General features: G+C 42.8%; 1 long non-coding RNA gene across 1 annotated transcript; it reads left to right on the top strand.

Moving 5' to 3' along the window:
* Nucleotides 1-6,523: 6,523 nt before the first annotated feature.
* Nucleotides 6,524-14,026, top strand: LOC128116512 (uncharacterized). The gene is made up of 4 exons (XR_008220489.1): nucleotides 6,524-6,603; nucleotides 7,604-7,834; nucleotides 10,135-10,386; nucleotides 11,099-14,026. It is a non-coding gene; the product is annotated as an uncharacterized LOC128116512 (long non-coding RNA).
* The last annotated feature ends 1,062 nt before the right edge of the window (nucleotides 14,027-15,088 follow it).

Here is a 15,088-nt window from a genome sequence, read left to right as displayed (position 1 = left end):
ACAACAAAACCAAAAAACCAAAAAACAAAAAATGATATGGCTCCTTTAAGAGTTTCTGTCTGCTGGCAAGCCCTTGAGCAGCTAGTATGTTAAGTAGGAACAAAAAAACTAAGTAAAAAATGCCTGCCACAGTGCAAGCATCAGCATTTTAGAACTCTAGAAATGTTGAATGAAGTTCCTGGTCAGACAAACCTCCAACTGGTCGTGAGTTTCACACTTGGTTTTCATGACCCGAGAAGAAGGCATAGCCACCTGAGAGCTGCATGCTAAGGATCCAGTGTAGGTTAGCAATTTAAAGGTTTGCTCACGTGGTCAAAAAATACTGAAGATACACAATAAAAGAGGTCCAGATGGAAAAAAAACTCTAAACAGGTTACAGTGTGTTTAACTACGTGTGTAGGCTTAAGAAAAGAAAAAAGGGTATAGCATAGAAAGAAATGAAAAGTTTAAAAACATAATAAAGTATTTAAAGAGAGAGTAAAGGTAATATGAAAGAAAAAGTCACATAAGATGGGAAACACACAGGGAGTCTGAATCCTGTATAGTATTGTGTTGATTTTTTTGAATTTTTTGATTGTTGAAAAGCAAAGGACAGCTGCAAAGAGGAATTGAATTGGAACTGCTGGAATTGAAAGAGGGACTGTTGAAATAAGTCAGCCTGTATACTTTAGGAATGCTTTAACTTTTAAAAAGTCAAAAAATATATTTGTCAAATGGAAATAAAAAATGCTTTGGAGTTTTGTTCCCATGGGAGATGAGGGGATGTGGATTCCTTCAGGGTTAATGTGGGTCAGGTTTCATCAGGCAAGATCTCCTGAAACTTGACAGGAGATAACTATCAGCAAAAATTATTGCTGGTTTTCTCAGGACTTGGTCATTTTCTGAAATTTTCTCTTTGCGCCCCTAATGATGCCTTTGGCCACAGACAGCAGGAAGCAGTTTAGAGAAAACTATGCCCACATTCCCAAGAGTGGGGGTTTTGCATCCATCTTTGAGTCTTTGGTTATTTGATAGGTTATGGATGTTTGTTATCATTTAGGAGAATATAGAATATTGATACAAATTTAAAGTTATTTTTGTTACACCATACATATGTTTCTACTCTTGTTTAAAAGGTTTTTGTATATTGATAAAAATTTAATGTTATTTTTGTTACAACATATTGTATATACATTTCTACTCTTGTTTAAGGTATTTTACTTATGCAGTTCATTTAAAAATGTAAGATAAAGTTCTAGTTTTTGAAAGCAATTATTTATTATATAGGACAATCAAGAAACATAGTCAGTAGTTGTTTATAACAATCAAATTTGTAGATATGTTAGATATGTTTTCTAGGTTAAATAGATACATTTTAGTCTTTGAATGCTTCAAAAACCTATAAAATATGGCATTTAAAATTTTGTTAATTTAAAGGTTTTTTTTTTATGACAATGAGACACATCTGCTCCTAGCAGCACCAATTTACTACAAGGATTATGGGTATTGAAGAAACTCCTTGTGGAGTTTGCTTTCATTGTGGCAAGGTTAGCCACGGGCAAAGAAACTGCTCTTGCCTTTGACTGCTGACAATGTGCTGTGCAGACTGGACATGCAGGACACAGAGGAAAAAGACTGTTGAACTTTCCCAAAACAAGGCAGAACAGTCCTTCAAAATTCCTGCTTCACAGAAGAGTCTGCCAGATATTTTGCAGGACACAGAGAAAAGGGACTGATGAACTTTGCCAATACAAGGCAAGACAGTCTTTCAAATTTCCTGCTTCACTGAGAAGTCTGCCTGATACTCTAGGCCTGTAGGTTGAAGATGAATGCCCCAATGTTGCAAGAGGAACTTTGGCTGACTTTCCAGGCAGTCAGATGTCTCTGTTGTTGCTGGAGTTTTGGAAATTGTTTGCAATGCACTTTTTGTTTACTCAAAAAATATTATCCTTCTGGGGCCTTTCATGGAGTTGAAGACTAGATAGTTATAGTTGCGGTTTTCCTTAGTTATGATAGAGAGTAAATTAGGTATAAAACTTTAGATTCATTAAGATAGGATAGATAATGGAGTATTTTATTTTAATTTACCAAACACAAATGAACTGGAATTCATTACATTGTGAATATAATCTTTACTTGATAATTGTTCTTATTGTGTACAATCTTATTATGTTAAAGTTAAAAACCTCTCATTTTTTTTGTTTAGACAAAAAGGAGAATGTTCTAAAATATTATTTTAAGGTGTGTTACTTTTGTTTATGCTCTGGAACATTTGTTTAATGATGCAAAGATGTGTTTGATTAAATAAAATTCACCTGCTCAGGAGGCTGAGTCAGCAACTAGCTGACAGGAAGTGATAGGGAGGAGCCAGATGGAGAAGGATTTTTAAGTCAGGGTGAGGAGAGGCACGAGGGCTCTTTGGAGGCTTGAGCAAAGAGGGGAGGGGAGCTCCTTGCTCTTCAGCATCTCTGAGGAGCAGAATTCTACCTTAACCTTTGACTCTTGAGTTCTTTAGAGGGACAGAGCTTTAGTTAAGTTCCCTTGTAGCTTTGAAAGAGTCGGTGCCTGAGGGAGCAGAATTTCCTCGGGCTGTGGCTCTTGCAGCCTAACCCCTGCTGGTGGTGGCGGAGTTGCAGTTGCTGATTCGGACAGCAGTGGCTTAAAAGGCAGCAACCATTTTTAAAAAGGACAACAACAGTACTGTAGACAGCCCCTTAAAGATTGCTACGCTCCTCAGTGAGAGCAGCTTGGGACATGCTGTGCATTTGGTTTCGGAACCCCCCACGTTGAATATTTCTGACGTCTGCCCATTGGATGCCACGCAAGTCTTTGCAACAATTGCAAGCTCTCTACTTGTCTGAAACATCTCTGTCCCTGCAATGGGCTCACAAACATTGAATGTGGTTAGTGTCTCATTTTTGTCCTTTAGCTTATGAGACAAACTACTCACATTTCATTACTTAAATTGACAGAAGATTTTCATTCCCAAAACAAACAAGTCTCCCAATCTCTCCTTTCCTCCTTCTCTCCCTTCCTTCCTACTTACCTCATTCCATTCTTTGTTTTATTTTGTTTTTCTTTTTGAGACATGGTCTCATTATGTAGTCTTGGCTAGTCTTGAACTATCTATATAACCCAGACTGGCCTTAAATGTGGTGATCCTCCTGTGTCTACCTTCCAAGGACTAAGATTCCACATGTGCCCTACCTAGCCTTATCACGTCTAGTCATTAGCCATCGTGTGCCTGGCTCTCTGTTACATGCCTTTTGTGGGCATTTTCTTGTTGTGTCAGGTGAACTCTGAGAGTGACTTCATTTTATAGATAATGAACAATTGAGTGTAAAATATGTGGTTAAAATCCATGTGGTATTTATCAGATACATTCTATGCGTAGGTACTGAGATAAATTCATGAACGAGACAAATATTTTTTTCTTCAAGGAACTTTAGGTTGCATAGCTAAAGAAGTAGAAAGGTCAAAAATTTAACCCAGTGACTGTTGGCTCAGTGAAAGCATTTACTGAGCAAGCCTGATGACCCCAGTTCAATCCCTAGAATCCACATAAAGGTAATCAGCCACGGATTCCCTTGTTCTCCCCACTCCGGCCCCCCTCACCTTCCCCCCAACCCACTCCCCATTCCCACCTCCTCCAGGGCAAAGCCTCCCCCGCAGACTGAGGTCAACCTGGTAGACTCAGTCCAGGCAGGTCCAGTCCCCTCCTCCCAGGCCGAGCCAAACAATCCTGCATAGGCCCCAGGTTTCAAACAGCCAACTCATGCAATGAGCACAGGACCCGGTCCCACTGCCTGGATGCCTCCCAAACAGATCAAGCCAATCAACTGTCTCACCCATTCAGAGGGCCTGATCCAGTTGGTGACCCCTCAGCCATTGGTTCATAGTTCATGTGTTTCCATTCGTTTGGCTATTTGTCCCTGTGCTTTATCCAACCTTGGTCTCAACAATTCTCGCTCGTATAAACCCTCCTCATTCTCGATAATTGGACTCCCAGAGATCCACCCGGGGCCTAGTCATGGATCTCTGCATCCAGATCCCTCAGTCGTTGGATGGGGTTTCTAGCACGACAATTAGGGTGTTTGGCCATCCCATCACCAGAGTAGGTCAGTTCGGGCTGTCTCTCGACCATTGTCAGCAGTCTGTTGTGGGGGTATCTTTGTGGATTTCTGTTGGCCTCTCTAGCACTTTGCTTCTTCCTATTCTCATGTGGTCTTCATTTACCATGGTCTCCTATTCCTTGTTCTCCCTCTCTGTTGTTGATCCAGCTGGGATCTCCCTCTCCCCCAAGCTCTCTTTCCCTCGACCCTTGCCCTTCATTACCCCCACTCATGTCCAGGCTGTTCATGTAGATCTCATCCATTTCTCCATCATTGGGCGATCCCCGTGTCTTTCTTGGGGTCCTGTTTTCCAGGTAGCCTCCCTGGTGATGTTAGTAGCAGTCACAAATATTTCTATAACAGCACACTGCCCCCTACTTCTGCTTCGATTATAATCTGGAAGGCAACTTTAGTCAGCCAAATCAATCCTGATTTACGAAGTGTAGGAGCGTTCAGAAGGCATCCATACTCTGCAATCGCTTTTCCAGTCTTTCTCCTCCCCGGGGCTGCTGGGACCCATGCTCACAGCACCCTCTAGTCACTGCAGATGACATCATCAGCACTAGTGCACAGCCTGCATAGCCTGAACTGAGCAGGAGCCCGGGCTCTTCCTGGGCTGCCTTCTTCCTCTTTCCTAGCACTTTGCCTGGAGTGCAGACTCCATCAGACACCTGCTTTGATGCGGCTGTTTCAGCTTTCAGCAGACCAGTACTCCTTCCTTCTTCCTCTCCCTTTCTTCCTTCTGTCTCTTCCTCCCTCCTTCCACTTGTTTGTCCCTTACTCTCACTCATACAGTGTCTTTAAGAAGGTTTTAATTTATTTTATGTGTATGAGTGTTTTGCCTGCATGTAGATTTGTGGACCACATGCGTGCAGTGCCCAGAAAGGCCAGAAGAGCATGTTGGAATCCTTAGAACTGAATACAACTAAAACTCAAGCCACCCCTAGGAGTGAGGGATTTTGCTGGTCAGATTATTGGAAGCAGGAAGACCAGCTGTCAGTGTGGACAGCACCGTCCGGTGGCAGCCCAGGCGAAAGGACATGGAAGAAGGAAGCTTGGCTCTTCGCCTAGTTGGCCTCACTCTCGCTGCAAGTCCTTCTACCCTGCAGTATTGTTCTATTGTTACTTCTCTCAGCTTCCAATGTAGATCGAGACCAGCATTTTTCCTGGGATCTTCCAAGTCTTCAGGGCCAGATTGAGACTGCTAGGACATCTAGCTTCATGTCCAGCCTCACTGAGCAACTACTAGATTCTCGGCCTCTGCAGTGGGAGAAAGCTCTTATTGGACTACCTGGACTGCATCTTATAAGTCAGCCCAATAATACATGTATTCATTCAATCAGTTCTGTTCCTTTAGAACCACCACGTGAGTGCTAGGATCGAAGCCCAGGTCCTCTGCAAGAGCAGTAAAGTGCTCTTAACCACTAGGTTATGTCTCCAGCCCTCATACATTTTTGAAAACTTGCACTTTTCCAGTGATCAGTAAGACAGATATTCCTGTCCTCAAGGGCAGTGCTAGTCAGCATTAACCCCATTCCCCTCTTTTAATTGCATATGCCCTCTATGGTTTTTCTACACGTCTACCCTTTGGTTACTGTGGTATTGTGAGAAACGCAGGTGAATTAACATGGATATGCATTTACTTAAGATAGTCTTTCTGGATTGGTTTGATAATTCCAAGTTCATAGGCCAGTGTACAGTTCCTTGACTGCATTTTGTACAAAGGAGTACCACCTAAAAGTTTGCAATTCATTTTCCCACTTTCAGTCATTGAGAAGCATCCTCTGTGTGTGTGTGTGGGGGGACAACTTTTTTAATTTTTAATTTTCCCCCAGTGATTCCTATACCATAAAACCTGGTAATTATGCATGTTAGATCACATGAGCATAGCAGAAAAGGGGAAGGTTTCCCAAGTTAGATGAGTCAGAAATTAAAAAAAAAAAAAGTTGTTATTTCTCAAGATAAACTTTTACACCAAAACATGTTACTTGGGTGTGTAAAGAGCCCTTCCCATTTGATCATGAGTCACTGAGGGCAGAGACCACACCATTGCCCTGTTTATGAGGCTGGCTCACCCTTAACCCTTTAGCCACCGCGAGTCGCTGCACTTGGCATGGTCTCCGTAGTTATTGAATTGAACATGAAAGCAGAGGCTGGTTCTTACCAGCTAGAGTAAACAGCCTTGTAGAGAGATCATGTCCTGTAAAATGGGGAACCCGGGTTCTATTTCCCAGTTCTGTGAGTGTCTTGTGTTGTGGCCTGAAAGAAATCACAACCTCAGTGGGGCCCAGGTCTTTGAAAACTGGAAAAAATAATAAGATTGTTTCAAGGTGTCTCGGCAGCTGCCAGACTCCTAGAACTGTCCTGTCGAGACTGATTGTAAAACCTTTACTCTACGTTTTAAATAAAGACAGCCTTGATTGATTTTATTTCAGTGTTTGAAAAAGACATCATTAGAAGACTGTCTGCAAACACTCTGGACATCTGGACGAGATATTGTGCGGTTAGATATGTGAGTTTTTGACTTACTGTAAACTGTTTTCTTACCTCTTTGAACACATCTCTCCCCCTCCTTGCTGTCAAGACCAGCTCACAGTACTGCTCACTAGTGCTGTTAGTTGGTTTTAGGTCTTTTCAGTCTCCACCGTCATCAAAACTGATAGTTGGTTGTGGTGGTATTGTGTTCCCCCAAATATTGTGCACCCTAATAAACTTACCTGGGGTCAGAGACAGAGCAGCCACAATAATAAACATAGAGGATAGGCAGTGGTAGCACACGCCTTTAATCCTAGCATTCCAGAGGTAGAAATCCCTCTGGATCTCTGAGAGTTCAAGGCCACATTGGAAACAGCCAGGCATGGTGACACACGCCTTTAATCCCAAGAAGTGAGCCTTTAATCCCAGGGAGTGATGGCAAAAACAGAAAGATATACAAGGCGTGAAGACCAGAAACTAGAAGCATTTGGCTGGTTAAGCTTTCAAGCTTTCGAGCAGCAGTTCAGCTGAGATTCATTCATTCTGGATGAGGACTCAGAAGTCAGTCTGAGGAAACAGGATCAGCTGAGAAGTTAGCCAGGTGAGGTTAGCTGTGGCTTGTTCTGTCTCTCTGATCTTCCAGTGTTCATCCCAATAACTGGCCTTGGGTTTGATTTTATTAATAAGACCCTCTAAGATTCTTGCTACAGTTGGTAGATATCAATCCATGGCTGGCAAAGGGGCATCCATAGGAAAGTATCTGACCCTGCTCTCAAGGAGCCCTGGCCTAGTAGTAGATGAGTGTGTGTGTGTGTGTGTGTGTGTGTGTGTGTGTGTGTGTGTGTGCCTGTGTGTAACTAGAACTTGACCTGGTAGTCTGAACCCAATCCTAAGCCAATGAGACATTAGGGCAGACCATGTTAGGTGTACAGATACCTTCTTAATTTCTCTTTTCTAATTACAGTTGTGCTCTGATAATTTCAAACGAAGATTTGCTTTCCTGTCTGTCATTTTTTTTTTTTTTTTTGTCATCCCAGCTAGCTGGCAATTCACTGTACAGACTAAGCTGGCCTCAGAGTGACCGTGGTCCTCCTACACCTGCTTTCCGAGTGCTGGACGTGCAGTCAGTGGCCGAGAACCTGGCTTTAGTGGACGTTTGTTTATACTTTGGAGACAGGTTTTTACTACGTAGCCCGGGAGCTTGGAACGTTTGATCTCCCTGCCTCAGTTCCCCTCCGACCATAACCTCCCTCCTGCAGAGATTACAGGTATGTTGTACCTGGATCTAATGATTTTTTAAAAGTATTATTTCTTCATTTAGTTGGTGTGTGAGAGGGAGTACAGGCATGCCTGTGGAGGTCAGAGGCCAACTCTGGGGAGACTTGACTTCTACCACGCTGTGGAGACTAGGGATGGGTGTCAGGTCACCAGACTTGAGAGTTAGTGCCTTACCCTCTCCAGCCCTGGTGGGGATTTTTAACCGTACACATCTTAAAGCTTTTGAGTCCTGCCTCCCATACCAGAGAGCTCTCTTGTTCTTAAAAGTCCTGTGCCCAGAAAGTAGAACTAGGAGAGAACAGTGACTGATCCTGTGATCCACAGACACCGTGAGGGAGTCATCGTCGTCGTCTTTTTCTTCTTTTTATTAATTAAATCTTGTCATTTATTTTACATCGCAACTGCAATTTCCCCTCCCTCCTGTCCTCTTATCCCCTCCCCCACCTCCCCTCTACCCTCCTGCCTCCCCTCTACCCACCTGCCTCCCTATCCACTTTCTCTTCTGTCTCCCTTGGCCCAGTGCTTGGCTGTGGGTCTCTGCATCTGCTGCCATCAGTCACTGGATGAAGGCTCTATGATGACAGTTAGGGTGTTCACCAATCTGATTACTGGAGATGGCTAGTTCAGGCACCCTCTCCACTATTGCTAGGAGTCTTAGCTGGGGTCATCCTTGTGAATTCCTGGGAGTTTCCCTGGCACCAGGTTTCTCCTTAACCCTGAAATGCCTCCCCTCCCCTATCAAGACATCTCTTCTACTACTCTCCCCCTCCATCCTGCCCAACCCACCCAACCCCATCCATCATGTTCCCATCCCCACTGCCCAATTTATCCAGGAGATCTCTTCTATTTTCCTTTCCCAGGGAAATCCATGCATCTTGAGGGAGTCTTCTGGACACCTAAATACAGTCTCTGACTTTCAGAGTAAATGTGCCCATTCTGCTTGTTCGGTGTTACGTTGAAGAGTCCTCTGGAGAAATGGTGGTCATGGTCATAGGTAGTTTGCTGGTTGGTTGGTTGTTGTTACAATTGTTATTTTGGTGCTCCTTCTTGGCCAGGTGCAAGCTGATAGCTGATCTGAGTTTCCCAGGCCTAGTCACCATGCCGCCACCGCGTTACAGAACCAGCTGTGTCCCCACGGAGCCTATCTCCCGCTCTTGCAGGAGTGAAGGCTCGGCTCCTTCTGTGGTTGAGCGAACAGTCGCGGAAGCATGTGTTCTACATTATTATTAATGTAATACAGGCTTGTTCTGGCACCGATTAAAAATCTGCTCTCCAGATACTTTTGTGTACAGTCATTGTAGGCACAGAGTTGTTTTGTGTCTAGTTTCCAGGCGTTGCATGTTCCTTACACCTTGCAAATATGGACTGATGTCCTTTTCATGCAGTGGTGGGCATGAAGGAGCGGTGCTCCCTGACAGTTGTGCTTCACATTAGTAATGGTAACTTTTGAGTGAAAAATAGAGATGTCTCTATTCCTGCCTGGTGAAAGCTTCCAACGTCTTTTGAATATCTTCCTTTGAGAGGATAGTTCACACATCAGGTTTTGATTCCCATGCAGTTATTTTCCATTCTGAGAGGAGCCAACTATTATCCTAAAAGGTCAGTATTTGGTTTCTGGACTTAATTGAACAATCGAGTTTCATGCCTGTTTTTCTTTAACTACAAAGTTCTATTATAAATGTAGATGTCTTTCACTTTGGTATAGGTAGATGCTTGGTGCTCAAGAAGACTAAACAGAGTGCTAGAGTTGGCCATTTCTTTACTCTTACTACACACACACACACACACACACACACACAGTAATAATAACAAGTAGATGAAAATTTGAAAGACCCCAGGTTTCATCCTTAGCTTTTTAGAAAAAGGAAAATTTCATAAGCATCACTCTTAGGAATCTCTCTGTCTCTCTCTCTGTCTCTCTTTGTCTCTCTGTCTCTCTCACTGTGTGTGTGTTTGTGTGTGTATGTGTGTGTGTGTGTGTATGTGTCTATGTCTGTCTGCCTTTCTGTCTCTGTCTGTCTCTCTCTGTGTGTCCTGAGGATTGAAGGTAGGGCCTCACTCATGCTAGGCAAGCTCTGTACTAGTGAATTACATCATAGTCTCTTTTAAATTTTTTTTTCCCATCTGGGGAAATCTGGGCTGATCTTAAGTCATTCTGCACCTCAGTGAGATCATAGATTTTTGGTCTTTCCATCTCAGGTTCCTAAGTAGCTGAGATCATAGGCCTACAACATCACACCTGGCTTTCTATGCACTTTGGATAAGAAAGCTAACATTTTATGTGTTGCAGAAAGCTTCAGTGGAAACTCAAATGCCCAGGTTCAAATCCAACCTCCACCACTGGTTGAACTGTGTGACATTAAGTAAATGGCTTATTCTCCTGATGCCTCATCTTTATCTGTACAGTGGAGACAATGATGATAAACAATGATGGTGATGGTAGTGATGTAACTTGGAATTCAGTGTTTTAGAGATCTCTGGGATGGCAGCAAGAGATTTGCAGACCCAATGTCCAGTGAAACCGTCTTAACTGCTGGACAGGGTAAGAACACAACCACTTGAAATTTCTGGAAATTGTTTAAAGGGCATTCAACAACCTAACATATTTATTCAACAAAATCCATGTATGGAAGCTCAACAACCACCAGTGGTCCTTAGGTGAAACTCCACACAGGCAGATATGCTTAAGAGACGGAGTGACTAGGCCCCTGGGGCTCCAGTCCAGGGATATAGTGTTTCCCAGGGGAGATATTTCCCGTCCCTTCTAACCCCAATTCACAGAGGCTCACTATTTTCCTGGTTAGTGCAGACAGGAGATTGGGGTTACCACCTTCATCCAGTCCCCACTCATAAGCAAGAGAACTATTCAGATCTCTGCTCATAAAGCAGAGGTATCCCTCCAAGAGAGACAGGCCACTGTCCAGCAGCCTCAGTGTCAGTGAGGAAAGGCAGCCAGGAGGGACAGAGGATGCAATGTTCTCCTCACAGAAACCAAACTTCTTTGACACACAGTGAGGGAAAGTTCACTTTCTCTAAAACAATGGAGACTTGGTGAGAACTTAAGAGCTGTATTTGACTGACAAGGTAAAACCTCAGGCCAGCTAATCTACTAGTCAGAACTAGGGGAAAGATAACTACGAAGAACATTCCTGAAGTGGGGGGAGAAAAATCTCTCACGGACTGGCCTCAAAAAAAAAAAAAAATACCTTGCTTGAATTTAATTAGGTCAAATTGTGGTGCAATTTATGTCCTAGGGAATTGTTGGAAAGGAGAGAACAGTCATCAGGCCGTTGGTGGAGGCCAACAGCTGGGCTGTGATGTAATAGAGAAGGACAACTGAACAGAGTCAGAAAAGGAGACAAAGAGCTCTGCTGAAGCCACCGCCATCCCAGGGTAGCAGCACATGCCAAGGTTTACACAGAGGAGCCCCAGCAAGGGTAAGATGTCATGGAGACTGGAGCCAAGTCAGTGAACAGGTAAGAGAGGAGAAGTCCCGTAAAGGCGGGAGAGGGCAGTATCTGGAATTTCTCTTGTCATCTGTTTTACTTAAAAGATCTTGTCTGCAAAAGGTAAAGGGAGCGGGGAGAGGAAGGAGGAAAAAGGAAAAACTAGAAGACAGGTAAATATGTGAACAGGTGGAACAGTGCGGCTCATACACAGAAAACACGGAACACAGCTGGCCAGTAAGGGGCCTAATGTCAAATTCTACAGCTACTTCGAAACAGCCATTATATAGTCGTTTTTTAAAAAGCCAGGTGGAGGTGGCGCACACCTTTAATCCCAGCACTCAGGAGGCAGAGCCTGGTGGATCTCTGTGAGTTCAAGGCCAGCCTGGTCTACAGAGTGAGATCCAGAACAGGCACCAAAACAACACAGGGAAACCCTGTCTCGAAAACACACACACACACACACACACACACACACACACACACACACACACACACACACACACAACAACAACAACAACAACAACAAAAGAAATGAAACAATGCTTAAGTAAACCAATCAAAATGTCTCATCAGCGAATGCGGGTAAATAGACAAAATTAAAAGACAGTAACCAAATACGGTTGAAGAGTCCTATGGAGATGAAAGTCCGTCCCTAGACAGATGAAGGGTGAATTATTTTAATATACCTCTGTCTGTCTATTTTTAGAGGCAGAGTCTAGTGGGAAGGACTTTGCAACATAAAGAACAGAAAACAACAGCAGAAGTAATAGTGGAGAAAGAGAAGAGAATCTCAGAGAAACATGGACCAGCACTGTGTACGAGAACACACACACAACACGAATATCAGAAGGGAAGGCACAGCAACCCAGACAGGAAAAGATGCCCAAAGCAATGGAGGCTGAAAGTAGACTGAGTCTGATTAAATCAATCTAGATGACTCAAAACCCAATACGTCAGAACCATAAAGCAAAGAGCCCAACAAAGAGATATACAATACATTAAAATGTTTAAATAAAAGACAAGAAGAGGGCTAAAATGTGAAAGGGGCTTGCCGCCAAGCCTGACAACCTGAGTGCATCCCTGGTCACCACATGGGAGAGGAGAGAAGTGACTCCCACAGTTGTCCTTTGATCACTGATGTGTGGGCAGTAACATACATGCTGAGTAACACATGCGTGCACACATGCACACACACACACACACACACACACACACACACATAAATGGAATAACTACAAAAATTTAAAAGTCGAGAAGAAAATATTGAAAGTGGTAAGAAAAAAAAAACCCACCCTACATGGAAAATAACCCTACTGAGCCTTCTATCTTACTACTTCTTAGAAAGATGGCGGCCAGGTGCACGATGTGGTGGGATGACATGATCAGGGTATCAGAGAAACTGCCAACCAAGAGTCTTGTCCAGTAAAGTTGTCTTTTACAAATAAAGGCAAAATAAAGACAAAGATAGAAAGGATTTCTTCTCTCAGACATTCCTTAGTAGGAACTATAAAAGAAGTTTTTTAGGCCAGAGGTGAGAGAAAGTAACGTCAACCCTCACCAAATCAAAGAAGCAGACACTGGCAAACACCATCATGTATTGTTCTTGGGATATAGTTCAGTTGGTAGACTAGTTGCCTAGCATGCGCAAAGCCCTGGGTTCGATCCCTAGCATGGAATAAACAAAGAGTGCTGGTGCTCACCTACAATATCAGCACTGGGGAGGTAGAGCCAAGAGGATCAATTATGATGCTTAATAATTATAGCAATGTATTTCTGGGTTTGTGATATATATGATTATAATGTACATAAAAATAATATCACCGCCTTTAATCCCAGCACTCAGGAGACAGAGGCAGGTGCATCTCTGTGAGATCAAGACGGCCTGGTCTACAGAGCAAGTTCCAGAACAGCCAAGGTTACACAGAGAAACCCTGTCTCAAAAAACAAAACAAAATAATAGTAGTAGTAGTAGTAGTAGTAGTAGTAGTAGTAGTAGTAGTAGTAATGCTGCAGAAAGAGAAAGGAAGTGGCTATGTAAATAAACCATACTTTTAAATATCACTGAAATTAAGTGTAAATCTAACTGTGGTGCTTTGAATGAGAATGGCCTCTGTGGAGTGGGCCCATAGGCCCATATCTAAATGCTTGGTCATTAGAGAGTGATGCTATTTGACAGGGATTAGGAGGTGTGGCCTTGTTGGAGTAGGTGTGGCCTTGTTGGAGGAAGTGTGCCACTGTGCTAGGCTTTGGAGTTTCAAATGCTCAAGTCAAAATTAAATGTGATAGATTGAACAGAGAGATCAGAATAGATGCAAAAAATATGTTGCCCACAGGAAACACACTTTAGGTGCAGTGGGTATGGCCTTGTTGGAGAAAGTGTGTTGTTGTGGGGGCAGGGTCTGAGGTTTCCTATGATCAGGATACTGACCAGTGTCTGAATTGACTTCCTGTTGCCTGCAAGATGTAGGACTCTCAGCTACTTCTCCAGTACCATATCTATCTGCACACCACCTTGCTCCCCACCATGTGGATAATGGACTGAGCCTCTGAAACTATAAATATTTTAAATATTTTCCTTTATAAGAGTTGCCATGGACATGGTGTCTCTTCATAGCAATAGAAACCTTAACTAAGACAACACTCATGATTTAAAAAGAAAGAAAGAGAGGAGAGAAAGAGAGAAAGACAGACAGACAGCAGGAAAAAAATGAAAGAAAGAAAGGAAAGGAAGGAAGGAAGGAAGGACAGAAGGAAGAAAGAAAGAAAGAAGAAAGAAAGAAAGAAAGAAAGAAAGAAAGAAAGAAAGAAAGAAAGAGAGAAAGAAAGGAAAGGAAAGAAAGCTGGAGTGACCATACAATATTAGGAAAGAGACTTTAAAGCAAAAATTTCTTTTCTGGAGAAAAAGATTGATCTTTTATAATGGTAAAGCTTTCCTTATTTGTTGTTTAAAAAAAAAGAACTTAAGCTACAAGAAAGATACAATAATTATAAAAGCATACGTATCCAGCAATAGAAATCCAAAACACATGGAAGGTAGAGGGCTGGGAGTGTGGCTCAGTGATGGAATTCTGGCCTAGCATTCATGAGGTCTTAAAAAAAATGGAGGGGCTGGAGAGATGGCTCAGCAGTTCAGAGCACTTGTTCCTCTTGCAGAAGACCCAGGTTTGATTCCCAGCACCCACATAGTAGCTTACAACCACCTGTGACTCCAGTTGTAGGGGACCTAGTGCCCCTGTCTGACCTCTTCAGTCACCAGGCATGAGTGTGGTGTGCATACATACATGCAGGCAACACACACATGTACATAGAGTAGAATACATCTTCTTTTAAAAAAAATAGAAGAAACGGTTTTAGAGATATCAATGACTCCTTTTCAAAAACAGTTGATACAATAGGCAGATCAATAAAGCAAAAAAAAAAAAAAAATTGACCAGTACCAATTATGAACTGCCTAGAGCTATCAGACGTCTCTGGAATGTGTCATTCAGCTAAAGCTGTGTACACACTCCTTTCAAGCCACAAGGAAGGCCATAAAACAGGCACTGTAAGTTTACAAGGAGCCAAACAGTACAGCAGACATCCTCTGGAAATGGAGTTGAACTTAGAATTCAACAACACAAAGAAGTCTGGAGTTTCCCGGACAAGTGACAATTAGTTTCACACACGAAAAGTAACCAATAACCAAAGAACAGTACCCCAGGGAAATGAAGAAATGCTGTGAACCGAATGAAACGGAGATTTCACTAAAACCTATGTATACAGTGAGATACTGTTTGGAGGACAATTTACAACTGT

This window comes from Peromyscus californicus, unplaced genomic scaffold (assembly GCF_007827085.1).
Source record: "Peromyscus californicus insignis strain IS unplaced genomic scaffold, ASM782708v3 Scaffold_20__1_contigs__length_68692818, whole genome shotgun sequence".
Classification (NCBI taxonomy): Eukaryota; Metazoa; Chordata; class Mammalia; order Rodentia; family Cricetidae; genus Peromyscus; species Peromyscus californicus.
Note: the sequence above shows the minus strand (reverse complement) of the source record. Positions and strands in the feature narration are given on the sequence as shown.